This window comes from Theropithecus gelada, chromosome 17 (genome assembly GCF_003255815.1).
Source record: "Theropithecus gelada isolate Dixy chromosome 17, Tgel_1.0, whole genome shotgun sequence".
NCBI lineage: Eukaryota > Metazoa > Chordata > Mammalia > Primates > Cercopithecidae > Theropithecus > Theropithecus gelada.
In genome coordinates this window covers 17190413-17214594 of record NC_037685.1, presented here as the reverse complement: position 1 = coordinate 17214594, position 24182 = coordinate 17190413, and the positions used below count along the sequence as shown (strand labels likewise).

At 36.7% G+C, this 24182-nt stretch overlaps 1 long non-coding RNA gene across 1 annotated transcript in view; it reads right to left on the bottom strand.

The window, feature by feature from the left end:
- The window catches only part of LOC112610741, a 51293-nt gene that overhangs the window by 24525 nt on the left and 2586 nt on the right, over window positions 1-24182 (bottom strand). Inside the window, exons 3-4 of the long non-coding RNA XR_003116477.1 lie at window positions 8056-8214; window positions 6131-6251 (exon numbers count right to left, since the gene is read on the bottom strand). This is a non-coding gene — a long non-coding RNA (uncharacterized LOC112610741). The remainder of the gene's footprint in view (window positions 1-6130; window positions 6252-8055; window positions 8215-24182) is intronic.

The following is a 24182-nucleotide window of genomic DNA, read 5'->3' as shown; positions in this document are numbered from 1 at the left end:
CACCGTTTGGGAACTGAGCATTGGGGCCAAAAGCAGCCCGTGTTATTGGGAATAAATCTAATTCCTCGAAATCATCCTTTTCCTTCGATTCCTTCTTTTCTCCTACCGGAGGAAGAGGCACAGAGAAAACCTGACCTGACATAGGCAAAGAGGTTGGAGGTGGAGGCAAAGGGAAATCCTTTTAGCAGAAGGGAAGGTAACAGGGAAGGCTCATGGCGGAGAGATAGGAGAAACAGGAGCAGCGGTATCTTGCAATTTCAACAACTGTTGTAACATCTCTAAAATGTGCTGCAAATCAGAATTTCCTTCAGATGAAGAAGGCATTAGCTCTTTTTCCAATTCCTTGTCCTCAACAACCAGGGCATAAACATGTTCCTCTCTAAGATCATTCCTCTCTAAAGCTTCGGATGCCTCACCTCCTGTGGCAGTACCGCCACACTCCGAGTCAGTTTCAAGTAACTCTAATGCCTGAGTAATGGAACTACACACAAAGTCCACAAAGTCAGAGGCATCATTTGCCCTCGCTGATGAGCTCGACGCAGTACTTTAACCACTTGTAACCATTCCTTTCGATTTAACTGCACTTTGGTTTGATATTGAAACCAATAACAATGTTGTTCAACATGGGCAAACAATCACTTCAAAGTCTTATGTTCCTTAACTAACTACTACTCCTATAGACATCAACAGTCCCTGGAGTAACCGCAAATATTCAGAGGCCAGAGAGGTGGAATTCCCCATAATTTTCCCGTGGGTCCCCCTTTCTTTATTTACCTGCCCGGGGTGTTCCCCCTCCGGTTCCTTGCTCTCGTGGAGCCACGGACCCTGCTCGCTGCGCCAGATGTTGGGGTCCGCGTGTTTCCTAAACAAAGGAATGAACACACAAGACAACACAAGACAAGACAAACATGGCGGCCGACTCGAATGGCGCGCTCCGCTTTATTTTATACAGTCGTTTGTGGAATGTTGCCAAGTCACAAGACACATTGTTGTTTTTCTGACCTTTCCCTGACTTTCTGGATTTTCAAGATGTTTACATATAAACAGGCCCCCAACACCCTGCTTCGTTTGCAAGAGCAGGACTTATTGGGAATGCCCTGCTTCCTTTGCGAGAGCAGGACTTATTGGGAACGCCCTGCTTCGTTTGCAAGAGCAGGACTTGTCGGGAACGCCCTGCTTCGTTTGCGAGAGCAGGACTTATGGGGAACACCCTGTTTGTGAGCACGTAGTCCTCTACATGTTTAAACACTGACTATTGCTCAAGACGAAGTTGACTAAAAATTCTTGAACATTGCTATCGTTTTGATGAGAATCATAAAAATAAAGGACAAATTGATTAAATGCCAGAATAATAGACACAATCAAATGATACAGCTATTCTATTCTTTTTTAAATATTAGTTTTAGCAGCTATTTAGACTTTAAAGAACAAGCTTGCTATACTGTTCTGTAGAAAGCACCAATTTATAGTCCCCAGAGATATTATGAAACTAAAAGTAGCATAGATCTTTTAAAACAGTATTTTTTTCCTCTCTAAAGAGTAGTGAGATTCAGGAGTCACCTGTTTTTTGGGGTTTTTTTTTTTAAAGACATTATAAAATAACTTGAAGAAAATAAATTTCATTTTAACTGTTTTGCTGGTAAATTTTAAAGTTTCCTAAAATGATGCATATCTTGAATAACAGTTCATTAAAATTTTTAATATGCCAGCTAGAGCTAGTCACGTTAAAACTTTGGGCATATGATGACTGCAATTTTTAGATCTTTTAACTGTGCAAAGGCCAAATAACAAGGTTCAATAGAAAAATAATATCTAGTGTTTAAGTTATGTAATGCAAAAATATTAAGAATTTTTTGACCACACATAGGATAGGATAGTGGGATTCTTGATCCTCAAAGCATACAAAATCATCCCACTATGAATGTCGCTGCATGGAAAGACAAAACACAAGCTCTTTGTCTCCATGGCCTGCCTGAAAATGCGTTTACCCAGCCAAGGCTGTAGTTACAGAGGAATTAACTTTCCCTTCTTCAGACCACTGGAAGTTTGAGAGGTGGGCTACTCATGTGGGAGTTAACTGGCAGCACTGGCAGCTCCCTTTGCCTTCCTTAAATCTCAGGAAAAGTGAAGCGAGTGGTGTCCTGGCAGAGTGAAACTCAATCCCAACCCCATCCCTCAAACTTCCTCTGCACTTGCAATGCACATCGCTTTGTGTAAAATAAGGCAATGGAGAATGAGGATTTACTAAAACAGGAATTGCACCTTCTAGTCAATGAGAATGAACATATCCTATTCAACGTATTGAGAAATATCAGAGCTGTATTAAGATGCTTGTTGTTTAACCAGGCAAACAGAAAACTATGGAACTAAGCGTTCTTACAAGTTCTGGTTAATGCCTGTTCCCCATCTGAGATATGCCAATTACGTTGTGCCTATGTTGACACTTCTGTTCTCTATGTGGTTTATATTTGGGTCTTAAATTGAGTTAATTGTAGCCAGGTTAATTATATTAGCCATACATATGTACATACAGACATTATAATGGGAGGGAAAAAACAAGATCTTTGATGTTTGTAAATGATAATATTGACCATAAAGAGGCTGTCTTTATTGAATAGGAAGCCGACCACAACCACCATCTACATATAAACATCTGCCCAAGTACACAGTTTACAGAACAAAATCTATTCATAGTCCTCACGTAAACAAGATTTCTTCCTAAACAATTTTGTCAATATTTCTTGGCACTCACATCTGTCACCAACAAAATTTTCTACATGCTCAAACTGTCTTCTGAGTGTTCCCTTCACTTTCCTTATGTGAGGGAAACCTGGCTCTCCCCTGAAATTCTTTCCCTGGCAGCTCTCTCAAATGGAGCATTGTTTCCTCCCACAATCATCTCGTCTTTAGATCCGACAATCTAAAGATCACCAGAGAAGTTATTACTGATAATTACCATTTCCAAATGCTTACTTTCCTTACTCCCTAAAAAACCTCATTTTTGAAGCTCTTTCTGTCCTATTATAAGATTTGCCACAGTGCATTTCCCTGGGCTATTCCTGTCATTTGTTAAAAGTTTCTTTTAGCAGAGGACTGTCACTCTATCCTATGTGATTGTCATTGTTCTTAGCAATTTCAGTATCTATGTGGACTGTTTTTCCAACATCTTGGCCTCTCAGTTCCTTGACTTCTCTGCTCCAAAGATCTTGCCCTCTATCCCACACTAGCTACCCACTCTCATGCTAATATCCTAATATTGATGCTTCCAATAACTGTACCCCTTCTATTATCTCAGGTGCAAACATCCTACTTTTTGACTAATGGTAATACTTCCTATTTTTCTAGCTCACTGTCTCTAGTACTCAAATTCCAATAATTCCTTGATTATACTGGAATTTTCTACTTTGTCTTTGACCCTAATTCCATTCAAATTTTTACTTTCCTGTTTTAAGTTTATATTCCTTGAACTCTGCGTATAACTTCCTATTATATATCCTCAGTCACCTGCCGCTGTGCTCTTAGACATACTCTCCTCACCAAACTCCAAACTTAGTTGGATCCAACTCTTTGCCTACTCTATGTATAACAATGCCCTAAACATTACTGGAGAAAAGTACTCAACCATGCTGATCTTAATTTATATTCATTTCTTTTATTTATAGTATTTTTATTCCATCTTATTTCTTACTCTCCAATTTTGACATTCTATAATTACTTTTCTTGCTGTTGATGTTTTTTTCATAAAGCCTGTGATGATGTAAATGAGCCCTCATGTTAACCAATATGTCTATATTAATAAAATCATACAGCGTATATTCTTTTTTGGCTGGCTTCCCCTACTTGGCATAATTATTTTTAGATTCACTCATACTGTATCATGTATTAATTGTTTATTCATTTTGTTGGTGAGTAGTATTTCATTGTAACATAATTTGTTCTTCCATTCAGCTGTTGATGGATACTTAGATTGTTTCTAGTTTTTAAATATTTTAAATAAAGCTACAATGCATATTTATCTACAAGTTTTTTGGGGGCTCAGGCGACCCTTCTGCCTTGGCCTCCCAAAGTTCTGGGATTACATGTGTGAGCCATGGCACCCAGGCAGATCACATCTTTTTATCACTAAGTAACTTGAAACCCATGAGTGGTAATTACTCAGTAAGATCACTGGGTAATTATCTGGATATACTGCAGTTTGTTTATCTATTCACTTATTGCAGGATATCTTGCTTCCTTCCAAGTTTTGGCAATTATGAATAAAGCTTCTGTAAATACTTACGTGCATATTTTTGTATGAATATAAGTTTTCAACTTATTTGGTTAAATACCTAGAAATGTGATTGCTGGATCCTACAGTAAGACTATATTTAGCTTTGTAAGTAATCACCAAGCCATCTTCCAAAGTGGCTGTACCATTTTGTATTCCCACCAGCAATGAATGACAGTTTCTCTTGTTCCACATCTTCATCAGCATTTGATGTTAGCAGTGTTTGGATTTTCACCATTATAATATGCATGTAGTAGTGTTGCATCAGTGTTTTACTTTGCAATTCCTTAATGACATAATGTTCATCATATCTTCATAGCTTCTTTGCCATTGGTATATCCTCTTTGGCGAGGTGTCTATTCAGATTTTTTTGCCAATTTTTCAACTTATATAGTTTTCTTAAAAAAATTGTTGAATTTTAATAGTTACTTGTGCATTTTGGATACAAATCCTAATTTTTTATTATGAGTTGATGCTTTATCTGTAGGTATACTGTGAGGTCTAGGGGGAACATGTGTCATCATTGACTAGAATTGTGCTTGCTTCTGTTCTACTCCGTGGGGCAGAACAGATCCCTGATAAATTCAGTTTCTTAACTAGATGTCATCTAGACATCTCTGTTGTAGTAAATTCAAATTCTGTAGCTGAATGAGAAAAGATTGTAACTGCAAGTTTTTGGGAGGAACCTATTTTCCCATCCTTAGCTGGGGTTGAAACTGACAAAGGCCCCAATGTATTAGACAGGGCCCACCAGAGAGACAGAACCCACAACATCAACAGCAACAACAATACATATATATATATATGTATATATATAAAATATATAATATATATTTTAAAAATATTTTTTCCTTTCTTTTTTTTTTTTTTGAGACAAAGTCTTGCTCTATCGCCCAGGCTGGAGTGCAGTGATACAATCTCGGCTCACTGCACTCTCTGCCTCCCGTGTTCAAGTGATTCTCCTGCCTCAGTCTCCCAAGTAACTGGGATTACAGGCACCCACCACCATGCCCGGCTAAATTTTGTATTTTTAGTAGGGATGGGGTTTCACCATGTTGGCCAGGTTGGTCTGGAACTCCTGACCTCAGGTGATCCACCTGCCTTGGTCTCCCAAAGTGCTGGGATTACAGGCATGAGCCACCACGCCTGATCTAAGTCTGATTTCTCTTAAACCTTTGCAGTCCTTACACAGAGTAGGCATTCAATAAAGGTTGTTTGACTTTTAAAAAGTCTAATATTGAATGATGAAATAAACGAACGATGTGGTTGACCCATCATATAGCTAAGCCAAATAGATCCTTAAAATAAAGTTTACTTTTAAGCTGAGAGCTTGCATTCTCACTAGTAATTCAAAATACAGCCTTCAAATACAGCTGGGCATTTCTATTTGGGGAATAGCTTGTGAAGCTCGGGAACAATGTTATATATTAATTCTCTGGGAATGCTTGGTATACAACCACCATACAGGTGTTTCCTGTTGAGACTCCAAGTTCCCATGCAAGAACTTAGAGGACAACTGAGAACAAAACTTAGCCTGCTTAATTATATCTGCCCAATGTGCTGCATAAAAAAGTCATTGACCAAAAATAACATGTTTAAGTAATGTTCAAGTTGAGATACAGAGCAGCAGCAGTCAGGAAATTCAAAATTAAATCTGATCTCCACCCTTCACTTGCCTCATTGTGCCCAGGCAGCACCAAGGTCAGAAATTAATTGGAGAAACTGCAAAACACATAGCCTGCAATATTTCAGCACAGTAAGGTCAAGGGGAAAATTTAGTTAAAACCTTATTACAGTAGTTTACAGAAACACATTACTGTGAATATGAAATTAGAGTCTTGGCTTGATGGATGTGTCACCTACCAGGGTAATTTGTTGGGAATAATTTGAAATGTAAGTGAACATAATTAAGCTTCTGTTTTATGGTAGTCTGGTCATTTGTCTCCAGGTGCACTTGTCTCTGTAGATTTGACACTGCAGATGCCTAGAATATAATGAGACATGTTTCAGTCACTCATTTTTAAGTTAGTATTTGGGCATCTGTGGATTAAAAGAGGACCTTAGAGTTGACCATAAAGTTGCAGTTAATATTTTCATGCATAATTTTTTTTTTTCTGTAGAATCCTAAGTATAGGATAAAATCTCAAGGGTAAAATTACCTTGAAAGCCAGTGGAATACTACAATACTACAGTGAAGCCCTGAGTCAGACTTCCCTAAAATGAAGGAAGCCACACCTACCTGGAATTATAAATGACTACCTGATTATTAAGTATGTGAAGAAAAGTATTCTCTGGATTTTAGACCACCCTTTAGATATATTAATACTTTTCTTTTAGAAGTCTTTGTAATTCTGGCCAAGTTTATCAATGTCTTCCTATTTATTTGAGACACTGCTGCTTAGTGTTAATTGCAGTATGTTCTTTAACTACAGAAAACAATATATCTTTTCCTTAAGAAGCTTAAGGAAAAGAGTAAAAGGGAAACAGTTGTAGAAAATCAGAGAGTATCAGAATTTGATTTCTTTCATACAACGTTTAGTCATCTATGATATACTAATTGAAGATTGTTATTTGATTTACACTAAAGATTCCAATTATGCCTACAAAGTTTGAAAGTGAAGATAAATATACCGTTAACTCAGAACAGCTGTTTCCTAAATCATTGTTACTTCTCTTTTCATTATAAAATTTAAACTAGAATAATTTATTTTGAGTTTAAATCACCTTTATTTTTAATTATTCAAAATAAACATTGTCCCAAAAATAGATTTAGGTAACTTTTTAAAAGACATATTAATTGATATTCATATTTGTAATGTGTCTTTCAAAGTGAGATTGAACATTTCTAATACATTGTGCTCCAATTAGCAACTGTTCATGGATGTTGCAACTGCCTATATTACTTGGTATGGAAAAGATAAAATAAACCAGAAAAAGTACCATAAATTAAATATTCCTTTAAAAGTCAGATTAAGTAAGAAAATATATTTCATTGCTCTACAATATTTTTTAAAATACAGATAAACCTAAACTTGTTTCAGAATTAAATCTGTTGTTTAATTTCTACATCACATGTATGAATGAGTTTGACTACCGGGGTTGCTGTGTTTATTCTTTTCTCAAGAGATCTGGGAGAAGGGATCATTATGAGGTTGTGCCATGTTGCTAGGCAGACGGGTTCAGCATTCAGATATTCTAGCTGTTCTAGTGACTTTTCAGTTCTCTGACTTTCTCATTAAATTTTTGTCTACTGTTTTCTATACTTCTAAATAGCAGACACACACATAATGATAAATGTGTTATGGGAATGACTAGTTCCCTCTCTACCAGGGAATTACATAAGAACAATTCTGTATTCACCATTTTCAGGCACAAAAGCAGAATAAAAGCCTACCCCAGTGTGACCTGCTGCACAAAATACCTTTTGTTATCAACTTAAGTGCTCTTCTGAATCCTCAAACCACCCATTGACAGATTTTCTTTTTCCCACATACATAATTTATAAGTCGTCTAATTAATTTTTCATAAGTTAAACAACTGTTAATATTAGTTCCTGGCCTTCATGAATGGCAAAAATTAATTTTTTCCCTAAATGCATTTGCAGTGCCTTCTTCACTTTCTCCAATGCTATACAGAGCGGAGACTTGAATATTTGGAGCTTTAAGTTGAGGAGTGGTTTTAGAATTCAGTCTCTGGGCAGACAAAGGCTTTCACACTGTGAGCGAGTCTTAGCGGAAGATTGCTGAAGGGAAAATCCTGTACCACATGATATATCACTGACCACTGACCTTTCTCCTCTGTCCTTGTTACACAGAGAACTGAACCCCTTCTCTGTCTCCATTTATGAAGTATTTGACAATGACTGATAGTTCTGTGGTTTTCGTAGTTGCCATTGCATTAAAATGCAGTTGCTGTTACATGGAGTCTCAGAGAGCGACAGAGTAAATCTGAAAGGAGCAAGGAAAAAATAATACAAAACCTTCATGTGTCAGAATACATCAAAACACACCATCTCAAATTATGAGTAACTCTTAAGTTTCTGGTACATAGCAGGAACGAGGAACAAGCATCGACTACAGAAAATAAAACTATTTGAAATACAAACTTGGGATGGTCTCCTGGCTCCTGGGTTGAAGGGGAGAGGTTAGATGTTAGACCACATTGAGAGGCTTTGATGGCTTTTCTCTTCTCATTTGGGTCTGAGATAGGACTAAAATCCTCAGTTTGAGATCAGACAAGGGGCTAGTAACCTGATCCCAAGAGTTAAGTAGAAACCCACTCAAAAAGTGGTTAGAAAGTACAAGAAGACCTCAGCTCCTGCCTCTCCTCTCTAAAGTCACTAAATCCAATGGACACCCTAATGTGTCTCTTGAATCTGTTTGCTTCTTTCATACTCACAGCCACTACTCTAGTTTGGCCACTGTGATCTCTTCCCTGGATTCATTCCATCACTGGTAACCTGACAGCCCATCTCTTCTTTCCCTACTCTCTTACATGAATAAACATCCTGCAGCACAAAACTGTGTCTCTATCCTGCTTAAAACCCTTTATTAGCTTTCCAGTGCTCCTAGGATGAAGACCAAAACCCTCCACGTGACTTATAAGGCTGTGTGTACTAACTCCTGTTCACACCTTGTTCCAGCAGCGAGAAGGTCTACACAAACCTACCTCCAACAGCCCAGGAAGCTGAGACACTGAAGAAAGAGACTGACAAATACACTTTCTTAGAAATAAATATTTAATAGGGACATATGAACAGAAGCCACGTCTGCATCTCGGTTGACCCTGAGACAAGATGTTGGATCTTCTCACTGTTACCTCGTATACTCAGGGTTTATAAACCATAGAGAAGGAATGTGTAGGATAATTGAACTGGACCCCTCAATGAAAGGCAAGAATGCTATGTTAATCTGCCTAAGGGCAGGATGTATGGTCAAGGTTGTTGTGACCTCAGGGCAGAATTTACAGTGACAGCAGATGAAGTAGAAATCTCAGAGGCATTCTCAGAATCAATGTTAATTAGAAGTCAACATGGCAGATTTGCATCCAAGATGGAGTTGCTTTAGTCTTCACGCACTGTAGCCTGGATGTTCCACGTTGCCCTCAACCCCTGCTGTACTCTCTCCTAAGAAACCTCCTTCCTTGACTCTGCACCTGGCCACCTTTTCATCAGCACCTGGGCTTTAATACAAACACAATTTCTTCAAGGAGATTTCTGACCTCTCAGTCTGGGTTACCTGCTTCTTCCATTACATGCTTCCTTATCATTGTTTGTGCTCTCTGTAGTGTGCTACATCATACTGCATTATAATTGCTACTTTACTTGTTACTTGCCTGTTCTACCCACTACACCGCAAAGAATTTAGTTTTCAAACCATTTGAAAGCAATACCTGCCCTTCCAGAGAAGGCTATAATGAATCAGGACATAAAACTCAAAGGCAAATTAAGTAATAGTAAAACATTGTTATTATCAACTTTTATCCATTGACATTCTTATATAAGAAAATATATTTGAATTTATCAGATTATCCCACTTCAATTTTTCTGATTCTTAAACTTCTTTCACAATAATATGTAGTCTTATGAGTTCTCTGAAAAGTTTCTTATATCATTTCATATTTCTGAGTGGCATATGGTAAAGAAGTGGCCTTTAGTAAAGAAAACACAAACTATTTTGTTTTATATTCATTCATTAATAAAGATTCATTATAGGGCTTATTTTATAACTTTTGGACCTTTCAACACAGTTAAAGAAAATTCTGGACTTTTTCTATTTAAGTGATGCATGCTTATTGATTTTTTAAAAATTAGTTAAGAAGAAAGCATTACTTGTTGACTACAGATTTTTGTTGAATTTTTTGGTTATATCATTTTTGTTTGAGGGACAAATATTTATTAAAGAAGATTGAAATTTATGTGTTATGACATCAACAACAGATAAATTATGGAAGCAGAAACTGTTTACTAGAGCTAAAATAATTATCTGGTTATGTTTTTTAATGATAAAAGAATACAAGCAATGGTCTACACATTGCAAGTAAAGATCTGCTTCATTTTTCTCAAAATAAAAACCAAAATTGAAAATGACTTTCATTACACTTTCTGTTTGTAACATGAGTTTAAAATACTAGTGACATCTTGATGCCTGATAAGAGGATTTTGATTAGATGCATGAAATTTTCAGATTATAAAGATCATTATAAGCAACTGTTCAGAATGATTATATTTTATACTTTACACACACACACATGCACACACGCACGCACATCTGTTACTTTAACATAATGAAATTTACTTGACCTTTGTTATAGTCCAATGTATGTGTTCCTAGTCAGCCTGCCGTCTTCCATGTGGTTATTTGGGGACTCAGACTAGAAGCCTAAGAATCCTCTGCCTATGGCAAGCAGATGAAGAAAAGAAACCAGACAACGTACATTGTCTATAAGTGAGAACAAGTTACACAGCCACACTTGACTGTAAGGGGTGCTGGGAAATGCAGTCCTGGCCTAGGTAGCTGCCTCTCAGTGACACGTTTGAAAGAAGACACACAAATATTTGGTAGACAGTTGCCATGTCTACTGCAAAGAGAGAAAGAGAGACAGAGAGAGAGGGAGAAAGACCATAAGCATGTACATATTTTTGATGTATAGTTAAAGGATGTGACTTTACTAGTAACAAGTTTGTGTCACTTCTTGATGATCTGATAGTACACCACAAATAATTTAGTTTTCAAAAAATCCTCCAGAAAATGATGTTGAAATACTTAATGTAAACTCCCCATACAAATGTGTCACACACCAAATTCTAACGTATTAGAGACACCCAGTGGGTGAACATACACTGCCAAGTCGGCTTGTTTTGGAACATTTATTCCCTAGAAGTTTTTCCAACTACTATATAGTATATATTCCGTATCAAAATGATGTCATTGATTAGAATGTTGCTAGTTCTGCACTGGCTCTTTTAAAAATAATTTACCACCACACACATTCACTGACTTAAAACAGTGCTCACAAGAACATTACCACAACCCAGGTGCACATGATCAGTTAAATACTAATTATAACCCAGGCAGGTATATCTTTTCAGCTCACATTTGTATTTGTGCATTAGGAGGAGGACACCAATATCTCATAATTGCATGATACTGTATTTATTTTGTGTTAATTGGAGATTTGGGATACTTTTTTATAAGAATGAATTTGAGCAAATATTAGATATTATTCATTATACAACGTTCCAGCTTAAGTCGTCAATGATTCTATATTGATACAGACAACAAATTTATGTGCTCTATGTCAGTTAGTCATGTAGCTTCCAGGTGTGTGCTGTCTTATTACAGGGAAGAGAAGCAGTAGGAACTAGAGCTGAAGATGCTTGTTTTCACACAGAAGAAAAGATCTGGTTTAACTCTCCAGACAGGACCCAGTTCCACCTCTTCTCTTTACATGAATGAATAACTGAAAGCCGGGTTTTTGCATAGTTATCTTTGTATACCTCCGGTCACAGTGCCTGGGATGTCATACGCACATTAGTTTTCTAACAATGAGTTACAACTTACCACAACTTATTGGCTCACACCACTACCCACTCATTATCTCATAGTTCTGTAGGTCAGAAGGAGGGAGAGATTCAACTGGGCTCTCTTCTTAGAGACTCACATGACCAAAATTAAGGTATCAGGCAAGCTGTCCTGTTATCTGGAAGCTCTGGAGAACAACACACCTCCAAACTCATTCAGGGTGTGGGCCAAATTCAGTCCCTTGTGCTTGTAGGACTAACATCCCCATTTCCTTGCTGGCCTGCTTTCTTTGCCATGTGGATCCCTCCATCTTCAAGCCAGCAGTAGTGCATCAAATCCTCACTTTGCAATCTCTCTGACTTCCTCCTCTGCCACCAGGAGAAAACTCTCTGCTTTTAAAGAACCCATGTGATTAGGTTAGGCACACCCAGTACTCTCTATTTTAATGTCAACAGATCAGTAACCTTATATCTGCAAAACACCTTTTGCCACATAGCATAACTTAATCAAAGGAGTAACACCACGTAACAAGGGGCATGGGAGTCATGATAGAATTCCACTTAGCACAGTAGAGGTAGGGTTTGTAACTCCTCTCACTGTAGTGCTTTGTAGTGGATATCACCTTGTGGACAAGGAAGAAATTCTTCCTGATGTCCAAGGTACAGGGGTATGCCTTATGTAGATTAGCACTACTGTCCCAAAGCAAGCATAATATTTCTCCTCTGCATCATACAGGGAACCTCCTACTCTCGGATTTATACTGTTGTACCTGGAGAAGCTTCCTGAGATAAGTTGACCTTTCTGTTCAATTCCTAGCATGTTTCTACTTAGGGATCAATTGGTCAAAATTCCTTATAAGTCTTCAAAACTTCTTTTCTTCTCTGTCTAAACATCTTCTTCTAGGTAATCTCAACCTGACCCCCAGTTTTAAATACAAGTATATACTGTGACTATACTATATAGTTCTGATTCCTTTTCTGAAATCTATTCCACCTTCTTGAGATGTCCACCTGGATATTTATAAGATATATAATCCTTCACTCTTATTTTCCACATACCCTAAAACTGCTCTGAGCCTTCTCCAAACCAGTAATTGGCAATACCATCAACCTAACTTTTTAAGCCAAAAGCATGAGTCATTCTCAATTTTTCTCTTTCTCTTCCTCTCATCAGAATTCCATCAGCAAGTCTTATCTATGCTATGTCGAAAATATGTTTCAAAGCCATCTATTTCTAAATAATTGAATTACATTATCACTATTTTGCAACTGCTAATTTAGAGATCTGAGTGATGATTATCAACAATTGGTTAACATCCCGGAAAGAGACACTCAGATATTGTGTGCCTCCTGATGGAAGGACATTTGGCAAAGAAAAGAAAAAAAAATTAAACCTGAATCCAATTAAACTTTTAGCTCTAACTTCTTACAGAAAACACAAGGGTTAGAGGAACACATAAAATAACACCCTTATGAGGCAATTAGGTAAGTCCAAATTGACAAACACTCTTAATGAAGCCACACAAATTCTTTAATGAATAAGTTACAAGGAAAAGAAAATAACAAGAGAGACATAAATGTGACATCAACCAAATGTAATATATGAACATAAGAACCTTGACTCAAATAAATCATTAAAAAGTCATAAGACAAAGAAATTTGAACACTGACAGGATATTTGATAACACTACGGTAGAGAGGAATAGAGAATGAAGAGAGGATAGAACAATTCATAAGTTACTAGCATAAATAAAAGATAAATATTTAAGGTGAGGGGCATTCCAATTACCATGATTTGACCTTTACACATTATATGAATGTATTAAAATATCACATTTACCCTTAAAATATGTACATCTATTATGTATCAATAAAAAATACATACATACATACATAAAATTAGACATATTAGCAGTAAAGTTGTACTTGATAAAAGTTGTTACCGATTAAAATCTAACAGAAGAACTGAAAAAAAGGTAAGGATTATTGTCCATCTTTAGGCATAAATTAGTATAGTATTCAAAATATAAATCCTTGTCTATTAAACATTTACATTGTAATATTTATGGGTGAAATGATATAACATTTTATATTTGCTGCAAAATAATCTGGAAAATTTGGTGAGCTATAAAAGAAACACAACTGGCAACAAGTTGATAATGGTCAAATGTGAGTGATGGGTGTGTCAGAGTTTATTTTACGATTTTTTTCTAAATTTGTATACATTTGACATTTTCCTTAATAAAAAGGCCTTTAAGACCATCACTTCTTGCCAGCTCCACTATTGCCACCTCATCAGTGCTGCCATCCTTTCTTACCTGTGAGGCATATGGGAGTGCCTACCTGGGTACTCCCTTTATCCATGGTAGCCTCCTTTAATCCAGCCTCTTCATAGTCAGAGTGATCATTTACAACTCAAATCAGCCAGGTGTGGTGGCTCATGCCTATAATCCCAGCATTTTGGGAGGCCGAGGTGGGTGGATCACCTGACACCACGATTTCAAGACTAGCCTGGCCAACATGGTGAAACCCTGTCTCTACTAAGAATACAAAAATTAGCCGGGTATGCTGGCACATGCCTGTAATCCCAGCTATCTGGGAGACTAAGGCAGGAGAATCGCTCGAACTCAGGAGGTGGAGGTTGCAGTGAGCCAAGATTGCACCACTGCACTCCAGCCTGGACAACAAGAGAGAAACTCTGTCAAAAACAACAACAGCAATTATATCCCATCTTCTTCACCTTGTCTCCTTTAATGACCTTCCCCAAACTTCTCATTCAACTGAAATAAAATCTAAACCCCAGACCCACATCCTTTCTAATATACCCTGAACGTCTCTTCAAACTCATCCTACATCTCTCTTCCTGATCCTCTGGTCACCCGGAGGTTCTTTCTGTCTCTCAAACATGCAAGCTATTTCCTTCTCAGGGCCTTTGTCCCCGCAATTCCCTCTACCTGAAAGACTCTTCCCTGAGCCCTCTGAGGGGCCTGCTTCTTCCTGTTCTGGTTTCAGGGAGGCCTTTCCTGGTACCGCCAAGCAAAAGGAGCCATTCTGTCATTGTCCATCACACAAGTCTGTTTATTTGCTATTATTTTATCACTGATATTTAGGTAGCCAGTTTGCTCATCTATTTTTACCCACTAAAATATAAGCCTTATTTGCACCAAAAAGAGGACCTTTTTCTATGATATCCCCTGTACCTAGAGCTGCCACTCAGCAAATACTATTTGAATAAATCAATGAATTAATTTATACAAGATCTAAGTTTCTGTTTCAGTTCTACATTTATATGAGTCTTGTTTTAGTTAGCATGTGACCAGGAAGACTATACAGAAGAGTTTAGCTTTCATCTTGTAGGCTTGTGACTTTGGGAATTAGCTTCTCCACACTTCTGCCTATTTCTCTGTAAAAGGAGGCTTCTGCTAGGTTATGAACATTAAATAAAATTTTATCCTTCATCTATCTATATTCCAAGTACCCCTTTCTATTGTCAGTAGTACTTAACACATTTTAAACTACATGTGAATTTATATTTGTTTAAGTTATATACATTATATAATTAATATCTAACTCATCCTTGCTGTGAGAGCAAGGACCATATTTGTTTTCACTTGCGGTTGTATCCTAGTAAGTATCACAGTAATTGGCACATTCTAAGCTCAGTACTCATATATAGAATAAGGGAATAAGTGAGTAAGTGGATACCTATACTATGCCCAATATATAACAATTCCTCAATAAAGGGTACTTTTGTTATAATGGAAATGGTGGCAGTTCTCTTACCATTAACCCAAAGGATCTGGTGACTGAGGCCATACAACTAGATCTCTGAAATGATCATGTATCTCAAATGCCCCCATTGCAGGCAAAGAATTAGATGATAGGTTTCCCACACACCCACTGCAATCTCTGATGCCAACACTCCTGGTTTGACAGCTGAATTCTCATTTCCTCTGTCTCTGAGTCTGCCATGATCATCTAAGTCAGCTGGCCTGTGTGGCTTACTGCTCTCACTTCCTGTTTGCTTACTCATTATTAAACCATTTCCTGACTTCTATGTTTTTACCTCAGCCTGGGAACCTAAAACTGACTTTTCTTTGATTACTACCTGGCTTTCTAGGGCTTAAAATCCTGCTCTAACCTCTAAGTGCATGGCAGCTTTCTGACAAGAATAAAATAATGAAATAGAGTGGTAGAAACAAACACAATCCTCTTCTTTTACAGAATAAAATAGTAAGGAATGCTTCCTAGTACCTAACATATTTGGTTGGATTACAATATCACATTGCTGCATTTCATAAAAGCATTTTATTTATACTGCCTATTAAGTGCATTGGCATCAAAATTTACTTTTTATTATACCTAACTAGATTTATGTTTAAACTTTTTTTGCCCCCATCCACCTTAGATTGGCCCTTACTAATATCTTTTTTTTAAATGAACCAATTTTCTCAAGGTCATTTTGTATTTTGTTTCTGATTTCTAGAATATTGGCACTGTCAGGGTAATATTTTCTCTCAATTATAATTTCTATTACTTTCATTCATTGAAATTACTATGCGTTTGAGCAGTATGTCTGTCTAAATTTGGAGATCAATTATGTTAAATATTTTAAATATTTGAAAATGGAATTAAAGAATTTTTCAATAACAGTAAAATGTTCTCTCTCTTGAAACATATCTGAATTTGCCTACCATCAGAGACTTAAATGTAGAATAGATAAAACATAAGAAAAATTATTTAAGGAATATTTGTTTATTATCTACAAGGACTAGGTTAACTGATATAGGATATGCTTTTTTAGTTTTACTTTGTGATTTTATGAGTCTTATTTATAGCATCTCTAGGACTTTCTATCTGAATACAATTCATTTAATTGTATCCAAGTTATTCTCCTATTTAACACACAGGAATTTTCATACTAATGTAGCATACTGATTTAACATTCCTTTTAAATACCATTTCATAATCTTAAGTTTATTTCTAAAAAGTTGATAAAATATCTTAAAGTTGGGTTATGTACATGTCCCACTCAAAATTTATATAGAAGTCACAAGAAATAGCTTCATTCACTGCAGAACAATTTTGACATCCTTGATAAGAAAGCAAGAAGCCAAACTGCATGCTGGGGTAGTCTTTCTTGAAAACAGTCCATGTTTTCACCCAAAGAGTCATCTGCAAAGACGCACAGACAGCTGCAGACCTGTTCTGCCCAGAGAAGAGCCTTCCACAGAATCCTGATGAGGCTGCTGCCTGTAGTCCATGGGGTAATGGCTGACCTCCGACCCTGCCTGACAGCCAGCACTTTTGTGATCTTTCTGTGCAACAAGCCGAATTAGGCTATAATTGCTGCACAGACAATAGGCTGTAATTACACATTCACGTCCCAGAGTCTGGTAGGAGGGAGATGATTGAGGCTGGAAGGGGACAAGGAGAAGTCGAAAAGTCAAAAGACAAACCCACTTTTTGATACTTTTCTCCAAAGTGTGGCTGTACTGTGGACTCCTCAAAGAGGAGAAAGAATCAAACCACACTGGAGAGCAACCACTCTTATTCAAAATACCATAAAGACCTTACTTTCATGGACTTTAGTAGGTGTGATACACCAGATAAAAGCAAGGACAACCGTGGATCCCACAACTGTGGTTCTCTGCAGTTCTCGGCAGATGCTGTTTACGGTGACTAATCTATTTTAACTGGAAAGAAAAGGAAAAATGGAGCTATATAGGACTTAGGAGAGACAGGACACGCAGTCATGTTTTTCAATATGTTTTACCATATCAAGTACTTTAATTGTGGGAGTTATTCATTAGAGTGAGTCAAAGTTATTCTAAAAAAAATTAAGCCTTATTTTTAAATATGCAAAACATTTACAGTAGCAAATTAAGTACCCTGAACAGCTTAAAAACACCCATAAAAATAGGTCTGCCTTTGCTGCCTTTGAGACCATTTGCAAAATTATTGGCACTTTTCACCCTCCCTATCCAAAGCTGTGGATCTACCAAGTAAGTTATAGTTTTCTCAGGAATGAGATAGCTTGTATTTGTTTCTGACATTTCTTTTCTGACATTTGCTTTTCCAGCATCTTCTTGAATGCCTTTAGAGCTAAACACTGACCTCCTAATGAGGCAGCCCATGCCATCTTGAAATAGTTCTGTTTGTTAAAAATATCTTCCTCAAGTTAAAAGAAAATGTTCTGGTTTAGTTATCATTCATTCACCCTAACCCTATATTTTGTATACCAGTCCTTGGTCACATTCCACTTGGAAAATCATTTAATATTTAAAGATAGCTATAATACTATCCCACCCTCACCCCAGCAAACATTCTCTGTTTGTTTTCTCTATGACATGACTTCAACTCTTTTAGCAGTCTAATATGAATATATATCCATATGCTTTAAGGCACCTAGAACTTAAAACAATATTCCAGAAGTGATCTGATCAGGGCAAACAGTCTGGCACTGTTTGCACCATTTTTTTATTGTTCTGTTAATAAGCCTGTGATCACAGAGATTCTCTGAGCACCCACACCAAAGTGTTGCCTCTCTTGACGTTTACTATAAGCCAAAGCCTCAGAGTGTTTTGTCTACATGCTAAACCAAATGTATACCTTCTCTCACCTGTTTTTACTTTGCTTTCTTGGACCCAAGGGCCAGTTCTTACATTTATCTTCATTAAATTTCATATTGTTCACATCAACCTAATAATACCAACTTTCACTATCATCCTAGACCATGATTCTGCCATTCAAAGTATAAGTACCAATCGAACGCTATTAATAGAATAAATTAAGCAAAACTGTCAGTAATACAAATGATCTATACTTTTGTACCAGAGGTTAGATAAAAATTATATGATTATACAATAAGTCATTGGGACTGCCTTCTATATTTCATTCAAGGAAGTAGTTAAATGAACTAATCAGAGCCAAAGTCAACACTAGACATCTGCTAACATGATATTAATCCAGTGTTGGGGCATATGGCTTTGGAGTCAACCATCTTTTCATATACTGGCATCTCCTTTTACTTGCTTAGTGACCTTGAAAACTTTAATCTCTAATCTGCATTTTCTTTGTCTGTAAAATGACAATATATCTCTCATAGATTATATTAAGTGAAATAATGTGTACATTTAGTACAATGCTGGCACATAGTAAGTGCTCAATAAAAGGTAGCTACTAGATTATTATTATATAAAGATTCCTTGAGTAAAATCATTCAACTCCTTTTAAATATATTTGTTTTATATCTAGTTCGTATTTTTCAATCTCATTCATTAAAATCTCATAAGAAAACTTGTCAAATGCCTTGCTAATGTCCCTAAACATTTGTCATTTATCTGATATACATTCCTGATCTTTTAGTCAGGTAAGCCCATAAAAGCTGAACAAGAGTGTAGCTTAATGTGACTTCTTCCAAATGTCTTTGGGAATCCAGGTGATAGCTTGGTAATTTTGCTTTAAATATGTATAGTCCTTTAAATGCCCACTGAGATGAATATTAAGTTCATGTTTGAAATAAATATCCTTACAAAAAGTGTAAATTAGTTCAAGTTGTTTTCTAAATATTCATTCCCATATATAGTTCTTTAACCAAAAATCTTCTTAAAACTTATTTTAATGAGATGAAACAAAGAGTATATTCAGCATTTTATAATCATCTACTATACAACTTCTCATAAAATTATTTTCAGAATCCACCACAAAATTATATTTCAATCAGATTTCTTCTTCTACAAACCAGAGTAGGTATCCAACACGGGCAAATATGCTGACTGGAAGAATTAATTCATGGACTGATTTCAGTGAGATTGAGTATTGTGTACAATCTCCACAACTTCTGGCAAATATCTTAATTCATGAATTGATTTCAGTGCAATGAGTTAATCCCTAATGGAGCAAGTCCCAAGACTTGAGAATAATTAATGTTACAAATTTAGGTAAACATAAAAATATATTGTATATACTCATCATCTGCCAACAAACCTCAAAATATCTAAGCAAATTTTAGTGTTATGCACCAAGGAGTGCACTGACAGAAGATCTGGGTTTAGCCACCATCGTTCAATGGATTTTCACCTTGAAGACTCATATTTCTCATAAATTAAATGAAATAAAATGTTTGGACAAAATAGAATTGAAAAAAATTCATATTAATGACAAAATTCATAACTATTATGTAATTACTGCCATTTCTTCCAGTTCTAAATTTTTGTCTTTGATTTTGTGACTTCCATGGACAAAATGACTCAGAGCTAATCGAGCACAAGTTAGAAGACATCTTTCACCTTGTCCAAGACTGATATGTCAATGTTAGTGCATCCTTTTCTGCCTACTTATCAAAACATACAAATATATAAAGATAGATGCATAGAGGAAAAGGGAGAAAATTGAATTCTTAATCGCAAAGCATTCCTCCATTAATCTCCATTGCTCTTCTCTAGTGATTTTTTTTTTTTTTTACATTTCGACAAGTAAAGTTCAATACTACCTTCCCACCCTGACCTTGTCTACCTCCCCCCCCTTCCTTGTGACCACTATTTCCCCCCCAAATTAAAAAAAAAAAAAAAAAAAAAAAAAAAAATCAGGAAAACAGTATAGCATGATTGAATAAAGATGGAGATCAAAGTAAAGCCAGATGAACTGTCATGACCATGATTTATTCAACCAGGAAAAATGGTGGTGGGGGCAGTAATGTTACAGAACCTTCAATTCTGGTTGTAACTGACTGAATACTTTATGGGAGATAATAACGTCTCACTCTAGGAGAAAGAAAAGCCGGCTGGGCACAGTGGCTCACACCTGTAATCCCTGCACTTTGGGAGGCCAAGGTAGGTGGATTAAGAGGTCAGGAGTTCAAGAGCAGCCTAACCTAGATGGTGAAACCCCGTCTCTACTAAAAGTACAAAAATTAGCCAGGTGCAGTGGCAGGTGCCTGCAATCCCAGCAACTTGGGAGGCTGAGGCAGGAAAATCTCTTGAACCCAGGAGGCAGAGGTTGCAGTGAGCCAAGATCGCACCACTGCACTCTAGCTTGGGTGACAGAGCAAGAGTCCATCTCAAAATAAATAAATAAATAAATAAGTAAAATAAAAAATAAAGAAACAAGAAAATTACCAACAATAAAATGTCCAGGACCAGATGGATTCATAGCTGAATTCTATCAGACATTCAAAGAAGGATAGGTACCAATCCTATTGACACTATTCCACAAGATAGAGAAAGAGGGTATCTTCCCTAAATCATTATATGAAGCCAGTATAACCTTAATATCAAAACTGGGAAAGGACATAACAAAAAAAAAAAAAAAGAAAGAAAAGAAAAAAAAGAAAACTGCAGACCAATATCCCTTGTGAACATAGATGCAAAACTCCTTGGCAAAATACTAGCTAACAGAATCCAATGGCATATCGAAAAGATAATCCACCATGATCAAGTTAGTTTCATACCAGGGATGCAAGGATGGTTTAACATACACAAGTCAATAAATGTGATACACCACATAAAAAGAATTAAAAACAAAAATCACATGATCATCTCAACAGATGCAGAATAAAATCTAGCATTGTTTTATGATTAAAACCCTCAGCAAAACTGATATACAAGGAACATACCTCAATGTAGTAAAAGTCATCTGTAACAAACCCACAGCCAGCATAACACCGAAAAGGGAAAAGGGAAAAGCATTCCCTTTCAGAATTGGAACAAAACAAGGATGCTCACTCTCACCATGTCTGTTCAACATAGTACTGGAAGTCCTTGTCAGAGCCATCAGGCAAGAGAAAGAAATAAAGGGCATCTAAATCAGTAAAGAGGATGTCAAACTCACTGTTTGCATAGGATATGTTTGTATACCTAGAAAACCCTAAAGACTCGTCCAAAAAGCTCCTAGAACTGATAAATGAATTCAACAAAATTTCTTTTTTTTTTTTTTTTTTTTTTTTTTGAGACGGAGTCTCGCTCTGCCGCCCAGGCTGGAGTGCAGTGGCCGGATCTCTGCTCACTGCAAGCTCCGCCTCCCGGGTTCACGCCATTCTCCTGCCTCAGCCTTCCGAGTAGCTGGGACTACAGGCGCCCGCCACCGTGCCCGGCTAGTTTTTTGTATTTTTTAGTAGAGACGGGGTTTCACCGTGTTAGCCAGGATGGTCTCGATCTCCTGACCTTGTGATCCGCCCGTCTTGGCCTCCCAAAGTGCTGGGATTACAGGCTTGAGCCACCGCGCCCGGCTACAAAATTTCAAGATGCAAGATAAATGTATACAAATCAGTAGGTCTGCTATACACCAACACAAACCAAGCTGTGAATCAAATCACGAATTCAACTCCTTTTACAATAGCTGCAAAAAATAAAATAAAATACTTAGGAATATACCTAACCAAGGAGGTGAAAGACCTGTAGAAGGAAAACTACAAAACACTGCTGAAAGAAATCATAGACAACACAAACAAATAGAAAAACATTCCATGCTCACGGATGGGTAGAATCGATACTGTGAAAATGACCATACTGCCAAAAGGAATCTACAAATTCAATGCAATTCACATCAAAATGTCACCATCATTCTTCACAGAACTAAAAAAAACAATTCTAAAACGTATATGGGACCGAGAAAGAGCCTGCATAGCCAAAGTAAGACTAAGCAAAAAGAACAAATCTGGAGGCATCACATTAACTGGCTTCAAACTATACTGTAAGACCATAGTCACCAAAACAGCATAGTACTGATATAAAAATTGGCACATAGACCAATGGAATATAACAGCGAACCCATAAATAAACTCAAATGTGTATAGTGAACTGATCTTCAACAAAGCAAACAAAAACATAAAAGTGGGGAAAGGATCCCCTACTCAACAAACAATGCTGGGATAATTGGCAAGCCAAGTGCAGGAAAATAAAACTGGATCCTCATCTCTCACCTTACACAAAAATCAACCAAGATGGATCAGGAACTTAAATCTAAGACACGAAACTATAAAAGTTCTAGAAGATAACATTGGAAAAACCCTTCTAGACATTTGGCTTAGGCAAAGACTTCATGAGCAAGAACCCAAAAGCAAATGCAACAAAAACAAAGATAAACAGGTGGGACTTAATTAAACTAAATTAAACTAAAGAGCTTCTGCACAAAAAAAGGAAAATTCAGCCATTAGAGTAAAAGACAACCCACAGAGTGGGAGAAAGTCTTCATCATCTATGCATCTGACAAAGGACTAATATCTACAAGGAAGTCAAACAGATTAACAAGAAAAAAAGAATCCCATCAAAAAGTGGGCTAAGGACATGAATAGACAATTCTCAAAAGAAGATATACAAATGGTCTTCAAACATATGAAAAAATGCTCAACATCACTAATGTTCAGGGAAATGCAAATCAAAACCACAATGTGACACCACCACCTTACTCCTGCAATAATGGCCATGATCAAACAATCAAAAAATAATAAATGCTGGTGTGGATGCGATGGAAAGGAAACACTTCTACACCACTGATGGGAATGTAAACTAGAACTAGTACAACCGCTATGCAACACAGTGTGGAGATTCCTTAAAGATCTAAAAATGGAACTACCATTTGATTCAGCAACCCCACTGCTGGGTTTCTACCTGTAGGAAAAGAAGTCATTATACGAAAAAGATACTTGTACCCACGATTATAGCAGCAAAATTTGAAATTGCAAAAATATGAAACCAGCCCAAATGCCCATCAATCAATGAGTGGATAAAAAAAAATGTGGAACATATATATATATATATTCCACAATTTTATGGAATTAAATGTGTATATATACAATTTCACTGTGTGTGTATATGTATATGTGTGTGTGTGTTCTCACTCATGAGTAGAAGCTAATTTATGAAGATGTAAAGGTGTGAGAATGATACAATGGACTTTGGGGACTTACGGGTGCTCACTCTCATCATGTCTGTTCAACATAGTACTGGAAGTGGGAGGGAGGTGAGGGATAAAAGACTACAAATCGGGTTCAGTGTATACTGTATACTACTTGGGTGATCGGTGTACCAAAATCTCACAAATCATCACTAAAGAACGTACTCATGTAACCAAATAACACCTGTTCCCCAAAAACCTATGGAAATAAAAAAAAATAATAATAAAGGCCTTAAAGTCAGCATAGTCTGACTTTTCTTTACACATTTTTTCAGTGTAAAATATGTGTCTAATATCAAAATATGGAAATAACATGAAAAAATGGGAAAAAGAAAAATGCATTGTTTAATATCACTACTTGTCAATAATTATGGTTAATGTTTTTTGATATCTTTTCAATCTGCTTTTTCTACCAAGTCTTTAGAAGAAGAAGAAAAAAAATAACTTGGGGGTCTTACATAAAGCATTCCGTATCCTACTTTCAAGTGTTACACTTAT